We start from the raw sequence: 13,761 nt of genomic DNA on the forward strand, positions 1-13,761 counted from the left end.
CAAGACAAAACGTTTTTATCAATGATCATTTATTGCCTAACCATACTTCTTATTAGAGACAAAGGTTAATTTTTAAAATCAGGCTATGTTGGGATATTAAACTCTTCCTCCTACATCCCCTGCGAAAAGAATCTCACAATTTCATTTCTAATCCATTAGACCTATTTACTGCACTTGTATGTAGCATTCACAAATATGAACAAGCCATGGCCACAGACTCCTAATAAGAAGACCCATTGCTCAAGAAAATCAAACAAAAATCACGTTCTGCTTTCACGATTTTGTCCATGCACAGCATATGCAGGTAAGGGAACAACTCCGGCAACACTTTAACATGTTGTCCCTTACTGAGGCTAATGTGTACCTTGACCTAGAGCTGATAAAATCTATATAAACATAAAATCCATATATACACTCCTATCTGATTCTAGACAAGTTAAACTCGCCCCACTCCTTTGAGAAAGGATGCAACTTTAGGATAAGACCTACTGGCAACTGATAGCTGTTTCTAGGGTTATCCTGAGAGCAGCTGCAGAGCGCAGAGAGAGGAAGACACCGTGTTTTAAATGGTAAATACTGCCCCTCACATACGCAATTCCAGCCTTTGTTGGCAAATTCTGAGTACAAAAGGATTTACCCTCCCCAAAGAAACTACATAAAAAGCCAAATCACAATCCTTATGCTGCAAAACAGACCACTCCAGTGCTCTGTGTAAGAAAGATAATGCAATTAACATTTTACACCACTTACACCCCTGAAACAGGACTGCGACGCTCAGATGGTCAGCCCACAGCTTCACAGCCCCCGTTGATTTCGCCTGGGCTCTGCTTTTCTTACAAGAGAACTCTGCAAACAGCTTCTTAATATTTAGCGTGTTTTCCTGATGAGTCACGGAAGCTAAGCACTAATGAGGATTATTTCTTCAAACCAAGGTGTCACAAATTTGGTCCTTCTCAAAAGTCCTCCTAACAGAACCCATCCTGATCATTTCCTCCCATCCCCGAACAGTGTGCCTTTCTTCCCTTCGAAATCTGCCCTTAAAACCGCTGGCGGTGGTCATTTTTCTCACTTAACAAGGAGCAACACGAAAAGCGTTTCCTTTACCTTGGCTCCCGAGGCCGTCCGAGCAGAGTGGCTCTCCTCCGCCCTCCGCGCCGCCGAGTGCAGGCGAGCTCCGGCGCAGCCCGCCCAGCCCAGCCCCGCAGTAGTAGGAGCTGCCCACTGCGCGGCAGCCGTTGTGAGTATGTGTAGCAGCAGCGCCCGCAGCCCAGGGACTAGTCCCCACCCAGCTTTGTCTTCAGTCATCGGTCTTTCTACAGGAAGCCGCGCATCTCCCACTTCCTCCTCTAGCTTACTGTGAGCTGCTTACTTCTTTCCCTCTCCTTCCATTTCAGGGCTCACTGGAGCCCTTTCCCTCCCTCTGGCCGATGTGACTAGAATCCTCTTCCCCCTTTTGTTCCAGGTCCCTTTGGTCCTGTCTGTCCCTTCCTCCCCCGCATTCCCTCATGCTTTCGGCCCCCTTCCCCGCACACAGTCTGCTTTCTTAGCTGGAACTTGGTTTGTTGCTGCTGCTGCTGTTGGGCTGAGGGGTCCGCACCCCTGACCACATTCTGCCCCCGAGATCCAGTGCCAGCCCCCATGGCTTATGCTGATTTACTGGGGTCCCTACCAAGCCAGTGAGCTGGGAGCTTGCAGCTTCTTGCTGAAACACTTCTCTCTGTGGCCAACATTCCCGATGCTTCATTTCTCCAAGGCCCCACTACCATTGAGCTCTGATTTAACCCACATGCTCAGAAAAGAATGGCCCTAATATGTATTTTTGTGGGGCATAGGAGATAAGCCAAGTCCTGAAATGCTACCTGTGACCTAGTAGTGAAGACGTATTCCCTGAAAGATTCTCAGTAGTGGGAAGGAACGAGGTGGGGCTGAATGCCGGATCTTCTCACCCCAGAAACAGAGCCCTCTGCCCTACACTAGCAGGACTAAAAGGACCCTCAGCATTCTCTTGGCCTTTCCCTTCACTTTAGGAGGTGGTGGAGTGTTAGCAATAAGGGGAGAGACTGCAGGCAGGCTGCCCACCAGTATTTGAGCCCAAGCTGTCATTACTGGCTATGAACTTGGGCAAATTATTTAACCTCAACGTTCCTCAGTTTCCTTATATGCAAAAATAGAGGTGATTAAAGTCACACCCCATGGCACTAGTGGTAAAGAATCCACCTGCTGATGCAGGAGACTCAAGAGATGCAAGTTCAATCCCTGGGTCAGGAAGATCCCCTGGAGGAGGGCATGGCAACCCACTCCAGGGTTCTTGCCTGGAGAATCCCATGAAGAGAGGAGCCTGTCGGGCTACAGTCCATAGGGTTACAAAGAGTCGGACAGGCCTGAAACAACGGAGCACAGAGTCATACCCCACAGCAGAAATCTGAGGATTAAATGAAATGATGCACAAAATGATGATAATATTTTCCTAAAACATAAGATATGTTTGACATATAAGAGCTCTTTTTGTTTTTAGAGGACACAAGCTCAGAGATGGTGAGTAACTTTAGCAGTCTGCAGCCAAACCAGGACCAGCGCTTGGCTTCCTGATTCCCCATGGTTAGTATATTCACCACCAAACCTCAATGCTCTTGGGGCTCTGAATTTATTCATCTTGTGAGTCATTCTTCCTCATTATGAACACAAGGTGCTTTGGGGAAGCTACAAATTAAATACAGGCTGAGGATAGGGGAGGGAGGAGTCCTTCTAGTGTCCAGGCAACAGTTAAGAAACCTCTCCTCAAGAATCAGTGCTTGGAAAGCTATTATTCCTGGGCAACAGAGTGAATTCTCAACTCTACATTTTAACCCAGCCTTGCCTTACCCTCTAGCAAGTAAACTAACAAGGAACATTGGAAAACTAGGGCTGATGCAGGATAACTCTATCATCAGGGAAGTCACCAGGTGAGGCTTCCTATCCCACCTAGAGGACCACAGCACATTAGCCTGGAAGATACAGAATTCAGTTTCTATGAAATGTTCTGAGACAGTCCCCAGGATACCCTTTGTTTTGATTTGATATTCCATGAATAAGAGTTTTCTTATTTCTACCTAGAAATCTTTTATCAAAAAGGACCCTGAAATCAACTCATTAACATCAGAAAATTATGAATGGATTGTTTCAAGGTTTTAAATGGGGAACTACTTTTGAACCACCAGTAACCAGAATTGTAGCGTGAGAGGATTGCATTAAATCCCCACAGCCTCCTATAGCCCAATGATCAGACATAGACTACCTCCAAGTCAGGAATCTTGGTGCCAAAGGTTATTGGAAGCTTTTAAATGAAAATTTAAATATATATGATATCAAGTCTAAGAAGAATGAGAAGCACAGGTATGAATGGTTGGAGAGATTATTAAAACAAATCTTTGGTCAGTTTTAAGCTAGCAGTGAATGCTGGCATGAACTCTGGATTCAAACAGGTCTCTTTTTCTTAGTGTTGCTTAAATCATCTCTCCCACCCTTCTCACTTTCTGTCTCTCAACCATGAGAGTGGCTGGTCCTCATCTTTATGTCTACAGAGGGAAATCTCTTTCAGACACTAAAGCCTCTAGGAATTTGGCCTTCTGCCTTCTGATCAGTTCTTCCATCTCTGGCCCCAAGACAGTGCGTTAACCTGTCCATTGCTAGAAAGTAGTAACCAATCTCTCTTCAAAGCTAAAAACTAGATTTTAAGATCTTTTTCTGTCATTAATCTCAGTGCTTTCAATGGATTCTAATAGCTTCTTTTTCTGGAAAGAAAAATGGGGTATAGATGGGTCAAGAGAGATGAACCTAGTTCGGAGCTCTTAACACAATCATGGGAAATATACACACTGAGTCTGCAGGGTGTCCATTTCTTAGGAGATACAATTACATCTCACGGTGACACGTTCACACCATCAGTAAATGACCATGAGCCTACACATAAGACAGAAGCCTCTAAAAATGCTTCAGCGGTCATCAGTGGCTCTGTTTGTAGGCGCGGATACCTTGTACTTTTTACATTTACTTGGCAGAGAAGGTGGTAAGGAGGCCATGATTTTGGCCTGTTATCTCTACTGTATTATTGAGCATTCTAGCTGGATGCTCCTTGGAGTTCTTTAATATCAGCATTTCCCAGATTATATACATTGCCTCATCCAAAGCTTGTTCCTCTTTCTATATTCTCTATTTCATGCAGCGAGGAATACAAACCAGTCACCCTCAGCAGGAATATAAGAACAGTGCCAGAACCATCTGTCTTTTCAACCCTAAGTCTGGTTTTAAAGTTCCTCATCCTTCATACCCACCATGAAACTAGCTCTTCAACCAAACTCCTCCTGTCTATTACCCTGGGCAACAATGCTTTGGTTTTCCCTAGATGACTGCAATGCTTTAATTTTTGTCCCCCTACCTCCAGTCTCTCTTCTAAGCCATACTCATTAGAAGTACATCTCTAAAATGAAGAGGTGAGCAAGTCACATCCCTGCTATAATTTTTCAGAATCTCTCTTTCTCATTGCTTGCAGGATACAAATCTTAATTCTTTTGCATGGCACAGTGGGCCTCTTATAATGGCACCCACCTCTATCCCAACCTTATTAGCTAACCAGTTACAATCTGATCCACATTCATGGCTTCTCCTGTGGTCGTGCTCGTCTCTCCTCCACATCTTAACACATGCTCTTCCTTTCACCAGAAGCCCTTATTCTTTCCTCCATTTTGTCTGTTGGTGACTCACACTTACCCCTGTAAACTCAGCTTCTCGCAGAAGCCTCCACTTACCAGGCAAGCAGGGCTATCTTCCTTGCCTCACGAGCACAGGGCCTAGCCTCTGTTTCCATAACAGCACTAACTGCAGTGTTTTAATGAGTTATGAAAGTCCACCTCCCTCATCAATATTAGCCCTAAAGGCTAGGGCCATGGTCCATTCATTTTTACTTGTCACAGAGCAGGTACTTAACAGATGCTTGTGTAATGAAAGAACATCATTGGCAGAGATTCCAAAAGTGCTCTTGTTTTCTTTTGGGTGCATGGGGGAGAGGGGAAAAGGAAGTTTCTGATTTGAGAAGTTGGTCATGGGGTAAGAAACAAGAATCGCTCTACTGTTTTGTTTTTTTTTCCCCCCAAATTGTCTGCAGAAAGGCAACATACATATATTCTGAATATTTGTACTCTATGTAACCCTGAAGAATCTGGGGTAACTCCTGGTTTCATTTCTGCATTGAATTGCTTATAAAGAAGCACAATGAAAATGTAATTTAGAAAATAAATTTTAAAAAGAAGCAGGAAAGAAAAAAAAGAAAAGAAAGCTATTCTTTACTTGCATTTCTGGAAAAACTTAAAAGAGACTAATTTATAAGCCAGAAACCCTTGTCACATTCCCTCCTGCATTTTCTGACTTGCCAACTCACAGCTGTCCCAGAGCCCCTCAGTCTCCAAACTCCCTCTCTAATCTCATTAAATACTATTCCTCCCTCTGTCCTCTCCCTTCGCCTTGCCCAACTATTTCTTTACTATTCTGCTTGACTTGCCTTCTCTGGCTAAGCCCTCTCTGCTTTTCCGTCCATGTCTCAGTCTGGGTCTGTCTCCCCCTCCTTATTCTGTTGTTTTAGGAAGGAACCAGAAACTACCAACACTGCAGCTCCTGGAAGCCATGTGTGGGCTGAGCTGGAGAGGGAAAAGCAAAACGGGAATAAGAAGGTGAAGTTGTATGTTAACAAATCCTGTCCACTTACATGCACCAATGGCACACTTACTGGCTTAATTGTGGTGCTGAATAATAATCAAGAATAAATAAATGAATCATTCAGCATTATCTTATCATAGAAAATCCAGAATTCCAGGCATTTCTTGGATTAACTGGAAGAACAGAAGTCTCTCTAAAGGCTTTTTTTTTTTAAAAGGCATAATCAGGATCTGATCTGTGTATCACATGGTCATTCCCTCCCCCGAGACATCTGAGCCTACCCCCAGCTGCTAGGAGCCAAGGGGACGAATCGTATTAGGTTCATAGAGAGTCAGGGGTCAGGGTGGGTAGAACTAATGTTTCTTTTTTTTTTTTTTTTTTTTAATTAGTTGGAGGCTAATTACTTCACAACATTTCAGTGGGTTTTGTCATACATTGATATGAATCAGCCATAGATTTACACGTATTCCCCATCCCGATCCCCCCCTCCCACCTCCCTCTCCACCCGCTGTTTCTTGAGAGAGTGGCTGACTCTCACAAATGGGACATGTTGGTCTCTGCAGTGAATCCCAGCCCAAAAGTTAATAGGACAAGGGGTTTGCCGAGGGATGGCCACCTCTTCTTCCTCCAGAGAAGCATGAATTCTCCTTTCCCTTGCACTGGGCAGGGCTAAATGCTCCCCGATTTTCCCCTCAAGTTGCCTGACATGTCACCATGACTGAACCCATTTGGGTTGTTAACTCAAGTGTCTATGTTTGTACTACATACAGCCCTGGAGTGGTTGACAGGGATCCATGAGTTCAAGAAATGAAAAGATTGAGGGCAAGAGGAGAAGGGGGCAACAGAGGATGAGAGGGCTGGATGGCATCACTGACTCAGTAGACATGAGTTTGAGCAAACTCCAGGAGTGAAGGACAGGGAAGCCTGGCGTGCTGTAGTTCATGGGGTCACAAAGAATCAGACACGACTGAGGACAGAACAACAGCTCCAACAAATACGAGTGTTGATGGGAAGGGAAGGCCAGGGGGTGTGGCTCAGAGGCCAAAGATAGACAGGAGCTGAGGGGGACTGGAGGAGGGCTAATGGTGAAGCAGGAGATCTTGTTGAAGAAGACACGGGGTGTGAAGGGACAATGGCAGGAAGCAGGCAAGAGATGGGGAAGTAGTCAGAGCTGGAAGCAGGCAAGAAAGAGCCATACAACCATAGAGGCCTGGCTGTGGATCCAAACAGCTGTGCATAGGGAGTGCTTGGCCAGCAAAAGTAGGGACAAAGGCCAGATACTCCCTGAGTGGATGTTGCCTGCTTCTTGTCTTCCCAGAAGCAGAAAATGTTTCAAACCCTCCACCAGTGGAAAGTAGAGCTGGGCTGTCCATCAGGGTGATGAAAGAGTTTGAACCAAATGCATTCTTACCATAAAAACAAAGCATGATTCTGCAAAGTACAACTCATCCCCTCTAAAAAGTCTCCAAAGAAACAGAAACAGCAGGAAACAAGCAACAAGATCAAGAGGAGGGAGTCAGCAACCAAGTACGGCAGAGGTTAGAGAACCCTGTACACGAGCAAAGCCTGGGAAAAACAAGCCTTTGAAAAGGTCAGAATTAAAGGATACGAACCAGGGAGATTAATATCACACAAGTAAATCATTTTGAAGTATCTTGAAAGAAAAGCTATACGATAATAACTCCAATAATTTGCAGACAAGGCAGAAGGGCAAGATTTGATTCTTCTCTGCCAAATGCGTTGTCAGACAGGATGATCTATTTGGATGGTAAATAAGTTGGCAAAAGGCTGGACAATAAAAGATGTTTAAGGACCTTCTGTCATTGTGTTTTAGGTGATTTCCCTATTGCAAAGAACATTCACAGGTTTGCTTATGACCTTGGTCTCCCCAGCTCTAGTTTTCTCCTAAGTCTTAAATTTCTCACCTTGGATTTTCCTGTGATAGAGTTTCAGAAACAGAACCATAGGAGGTGAGGAGAGCATTGTGATGCTGAGTGCTGGGTGGTGAATCTGTCTCTACTCTTAAGTCCACTGAAGGCTAACTAGACTGAGTGCTTCCTGAGGGCAGGGCTGTGTCTCTGCTCTCTCTAAACTGTGTGTGCTCAGGACAAGTTGGTTAACTTTAAGTGAATTGAAACCATTAGGTCCTGTGGAAGAAAGTTATGAGTACTACTGACTACTTTCAAGATGCAAGAGCATACATTTTACAAAATTCTAAGAAAATGAACAAATAAACCACCAAGGCTGTTTAAAATATGACCCAAAATGTCCTTGGGAATCAGAAATTGAGAAGAGGATGTGGCAAGGAGGAAAATGTGCTATTGATATTGAAACAGGAAAGACCCTGAAGTTACCAACCAAATAAGAATCTTAAATCAGGAAGCAATATCTGTTGTTTACTAAGATGATAATGAAGTCTCAGTATATGTAAAAAGCTCTTATGAAGGTTTGTCAGTTGATGGCTCTTTTTACAATTTGTAAACTTGGAAGGTGCCTTTTCAGTAATGTGAAGAATTTGCTATTACTTCCAATGAAATGTTACAAAAATGATTTCAGTTACTTCTGTAAGAAGTTATTCAACATTCTTTAAGTATTACTTGTATGATCACACAGGTAATTTCAGCAGAAAGGAATTGCATGGTGTATAGTAAATTTGAAAATCTCAAATGACTGACTTGGCAAATGTAGTCAATAAATAAGATTTCTTAGCAAATTACTAGTTTTACTTGTACAGTTTTCTAAAAGGAAATGGCTGGGTTAGTTGTTACCCTGCTCCTCCACAAATCCCCTATTGCGTATCCTGGTTATAGCTCTCATCACACTGTATTGTCCTTGCATGTTCCCCTTCTTATATCCTCCACCATGTGTGGAATTCTAGAATGCACAGGTCATGTCCTACTCATGCTGTGTCTCTAATAAATGCTCAGTACATAGCCATAATAGGTGCACAATAAATATTTGTTGCATTTATGGGTAAAGTCAAAAGCATTTCAAGTGAGGTACAGAGATTAATTTTAGGAGGAGGATTATAAGCCAAACATCTGTAGTTTTATTTATAATTAAAAATAAAATTACATCCTGGGACTTCCCTGGCAGTCCAGTGGTTAAGAATCCATGCTTCCACCTCAGGGGTCCCAGGTTTGATCCCTGGTCAGGGAACTAAGATCCCACATGTCTCGGCACAGCCAAAAAAATTCCTATAGTATCATGTTAGGAAGCAAGTTTATCATTATTTACACATTGCCATTAATGGTTTTGTTTTCAAGTGTAAAGACTGGTTACTTACTCAAGACCAGTGGTTGTCATTGATTCCTTCCCAGCACAAAATACTGAAATTGATTAGACCACAGCCAAGACATCTGTTTGCTATTAAACATTTACAGACATCCCCCCTAACCTTCCACCATCAAATTTCTGCATCTAGAAAGTAGAGTTATATTATCTGAAAACTGACAGCATAAATATGACTAAAAAAAAAAAAAAAATCCCACCAATACCTTATAAACACACGTGGTACTGTGATATGAGCATGGAAAACTACATGACCTGAATTTTACTTAGGGATTACATACATCAATGGTTTTACATCTGAACAAAGTGGCAACAATAACCTCAACTAATATAGTCAAGAAAGAAAAAAGTTGTACTTGCCCATAGATGGACTATACAGTCCGTGGAATTCTCCAGGCCAGAATACTGGAGTAAGTAGCTGTTTCCTTCTCTAGCAGATCTTCCCAACCCAGGAATCGAACCGGGGTCGCCTGCATTGAAGGTAGATTCTTTACCAACTGAGCTACCAGGGAAACCCTTAGCTGAGGGGACACCATTAGAGAAAAATGAGATTTTAAGGAAGAAATTAACGTGTCCAGAATGAATGGGTTTTCAAGACAAACTCCCATTTTATTCTGGAATAATAATCTAAGGAAATTCTTCAAAGTCCCACCATTTACAACACTCATTGGATGGGAAAATAAAAACACCTTTCTACCCCTAAATTTCTAGAGTGATAACTGTTTGCTTATCTTGAGGGCACAGTGAGCACTCACTAAAAAAATTGTTAAATGAATGAATGGATTTTACAAGAATTACTCATTATTTATATTATAATATATGTAAATGATGAGGTTTATGAAATAGCAGCACACTCTAACCAACTGAGTTGGCAGCCAGGATTAGGTTTAGTATTAACAAGAGATGAAAGCTGCCGATTCTGGTATGGATGGTGAAACGAGGTGTACTGAATTATGAGTGAATGCTTCTGTGTAGATGTTGTGTGGAATGATACGTGTGCACACGTGGCATCAAATCATGTCTTTTTACCACTTTACTACTCCTCCACTCCAAGGGAAGCTGCTTCATGACATAAGGGATTAGTTTCTCCCACTTCATTTCTGGAAAGGTGTTAATAATACACTCTGTAGGGCTGCTGGAGGAGAAAAGCCATCCTCCACGCATCCTAGATTTGGGCAGAGAGTTCCTAGGGCTGCCTACTTCTTTTCCTCATGGTCAGTCAGTGGAGAAAAATATCGTGAACATGGGGGCTCCAGGGGGCCCAGGAGAAATGTTCTCTGCTTGCAACCTGTTCTCTTTGGACCCTCGGTAACCAGAGGCCAGCAATTTCTTTAGCCTCATAGGTGCCGCAGAAGTCCCCACAGGTGCCCTTAGCAGGTTTCAGGAATAAACAGAAGAGGGGAAAACAAGGGGGAAAGATTAAGAGAGAAGGGTTTATTTTTCTTATAGGAGCCATTTTTAAAAATAAGACTTCTGAAAACAGAACTCAACTGAGAGCCAAATAAATAAAAGACAATGTAACTTATTTTTAAGAGGAAGAAAAAAAATAGATGAAACTTGACTGTGAAAGGAAGGGAAAAATATCACCACCACCAGATGAAGAGGAAGAAAGGACCAAGAAGCAAGTGTGTTGCTTGTAAGACTCCCAGAGGCAAATTCTAATTCACCAAACAGGATCCTTTGGGCAAGGGAGGGTGGGCGAGGGGCTGGGGGGTAAAATAAACTTTTAGTTTAAAAAATGTGGGCATGTCACTGGAATCGGTTAATAAAAAGCATTTATTTATTTATTTTTTTTATCTCAAATTGGGTATAATTTATACATTCAAACACACAAGTGTTTATTGGAAGCTTACTAGGTACCAGCCAGTTTATATGATAGTAGGGGAATCAAATAATAAAAGCAAACAAATAAGTATTTGGTATGTCAGGTAGCTTTGTCTTATGGAGAAAAATAACAAAGGGGAACAGAGTGGCAGGACTGTATACAATATCTTAAGTGGGATGGTCAGGAAGGCTGCTGATTAGTCCCTGATTTCCACATTTTATCCATTCCTTTCAATTCATTCTCTGCCCTCTTTGCTGTGTTCTGTGCCCAGTGGTATCACTGAGACGGCCCCAATTATTCTTGGCTCCTGCTATTCACAACTGGTGTGGTCTCATCCCACAGGTGGATCTATGGGACCAAGATGACAATGTGTGATTTCCCAGGCTGGGTTGTAAAAGGCTCTTAACTTCCACCATGGGCTCTTGGATCACTCACTCTGGGCGAAGCCAGGTACCATGTTATGAGGACACTCAGCCATGTGGAGGCCCCTGTGGGGGCAAGATTTTAGCCCTCCTGCCAAAAATGAGCAACAGTTTGCCAGTCACATTAAATGAGCCACCTCGGAAACAAATCTTCCACTCCAGTGTGCTGTGTGTATGTGTATGCTAAGTCACTTCAGTTGTGTCCAACTCTTTGTGACCCTGTGGATCATAGCCCACCAGGCTCCTCTGTCCATGGGAAGCCCCCTTCCATTCCGGACAAGCCTTCAAAAAACTGACATCTTGACTGCAACCTCATATGAGACCTGGGGCTGGAAGCACCAAGATAAGCTGCTTCCAAATTCCTGACCCACAGAAACTGGAAGGGATTAAAAAATGTTTATTGTTTCAAGCCTCGTGCTTTGGGGTAATTTGTGATGCAACAGTAGAAAAGTTGTATAGTACCCAACAGCCTTGGACTCTGGTTTCCAGCTGTGTTTGGCCAACGCACAGAAGGTGAGGCGAGTGTGTCTGTGCCTCCACATTCTGCTCTGGTCCGAGTTTCCGCCCACAGTCACCACAGCTCCCTCTGGGCAGCCCCAGGGGCCTCCAGAACTGCAGCTTTTTTAGCGCTTCTGCAACACTCTTCCTTCCCTTTGCCCCTTCAAGCCCAGTCGTGGCATCAAATCTTGCTGTTGGGTTCCCTAACCATGTACACACCTCCGTACTGAGTCCCTTCATCCCCTTAAGAATTGTGTGCTTTTTATTTCCTACCAAGACTTGGGCTGATACAAATGCCTCCTTGTAGGAGCCAGCATTTGGAGACTTGCAGGGCTGGAGACCTCCTAAAGTAGGGGGAAGAACATTCCAGCAAATGCAGAGCCCCTAGGATGAGGGAATGTTCCATGTGTTCAAGGAACAGCAAGGAGGTCAGCCTCAGTGGAAGAGAATCCACAAACAGGAAAGTGAAGGGGAGAGGCAGTCAGGGGCCAGGTCAGGCAGCATTCTGTGGGTTATGGTTGTGTTCTGAGTGTTAGGTACAGCTATGGGTGAGTGGGGAGTGGTTTGAACAGGGATATGGCATGATTTGACTTGCATTATGAGACCAAGATGTAGGTAGACATAATAGCAACTCAGGCAACAGTAAGGAGAGTCTTTTAGAATTTACAAAGATGAGGAGGCTTGGGTATGATGAATAAAGGTGGTGAGATGACTGAATTCAGGTTATATTTTGAAACTAGACCTGTAAGAATTTGCTGCTAAATTGAATGTGGGAGAAGTAAAAGTAAGGAAGACTCTAAAGTGAAGCCGGGAGCTATTTATTGAGACAAACACAAGGGAATGTGTGTTGGGGGGTGGGGGTGGGGAGAGGAGCAATTTGGAGGAAGGAGGGGTGGAAATCAAGAGTTTGTTCATTTCATTGTCAAAAGAGGAAAAGGAGAACATTCTGCTGTTTAAAAAAAGGAAGATGAGAGGTCCTCCCCTCACTTTGCAAAGGAAAGGATCTACATACATAGCGCAGCATTTCTATCTCCTAGCCTATTAGGAGAGTGCCCTTAAAGACTTTTAAAATCAAGTAGTGCATTCTCAACTTCAGTTATAAATGTGATTGTTTCATAGGTCACTTCTGGTTCCCCAAAGAGGAGACTAGATGAATGCAAGAACCAAGTCTGTTCCTGGAGACCACGGCCTCTGTTGTCTATTATAAAACATCATCTGACTATCGATTAAGGATTCTAATCATGCTTGTAAAAGATAATCTTATTGGTTCATCTCAAATGACATTTTAAAAAAAATTTGAAATATGACGACCTTCAATTCCAGAAGCAGATGCGAGAGGAAACAACTTAACAGACACTTCCGTTTTTCTTGGGACAGCACCCTCTGCCCCACTTCCGCAGTTTGGGGCTCCTTTTACCATAAGAACAGAGCTGTGCTTCCCCACCCACACTGAGACCCTAAGTCTCCTATCAGCAGTGGTTACCTGCTTTTTTTTTTTTTTTTTTTCCAGACTGAAGCTTTAGAGAGAAGCTTGGTCAATTCAGTGTGGAGCTGGTGCTCAAAGCCCTCCCTCTACAGACTTGCTCAGAGACCAAGTCAGCACCCTGAGCTCTGAGCGCAGAAGGCAACGCCCTTGGCCTCCTTGTGATGTTTGCCTCACCCACACCCTCCTCTACAGGATGTTTTGTGATGCCAGGACACAGCTGTCTTGATGCCAACAGGCATTTGTTGTTGTTGTTGTTGTCGTGTTCATAATGACCTCTGTCTAAAAATTCTGTAGGCTTCCAGGAAGGGACACAGCGACTGTGATAAAATGGACTTCTCCTCCCTGCCCCCTCTGGTTACCATGGCAACTGTGAATGACTGATTTCCTGGTTGCCATGTAAATGCCGTGGGATCCCAGCCACTGCACCACACAAAGACGTCAGTAAGAATAGTGAGAAAACAAAAATCATATCTAAAAAGACAAAGGATTTCATCTCAAGCCTTTCTCTCACACAAAGCAGAGGAAAGGAATCAATTGTAATAAGAAATGGT

At 43.4% G+C, this 13,761-nt stretch overlaps 1 protein-coding gene across 2 annotated transcripts in view; it reads right to left on the reverse strand.

The window, feature by feature from the left end:
• The window catches only part of GNG2 (G protein subunit gamma 2), a 186,135-nt gene that overhangs the window by 123,877 nt on the left and 48,497 nt on the right, over positions 1-13,761 (reverse strand). The window contains exon 1 of one of the 2 annotated variants that reach the window (XM_061157371.1): positions 1,105-1,281. The exons of the other annotated variant lie outside the window; for it this stretch is intronic. The gene's annotated coding sequence lies outside the window, so the exon portion shown is untranslated. Of the gene's footprint in view, positions 1-1,104; positions 1,282-13,761 lie in introns of those variants that run through there. 2 annotated transcript variants of the gene reach the window in all.

This window comes from Dama dama, chromosome 12, assembly GCF_033118175.1.
Source record: "Dama dama isolate Ldn47 chromosome 12, ASM3311817v1, whole genome shotgun sequence".
In the NCBI taxonomy this organism is placed as follows: Eukaryota; Metazoa; Chordata; class Mammalia; order Artiodactyla; family Cervidae; genus Dama; species Dama dama.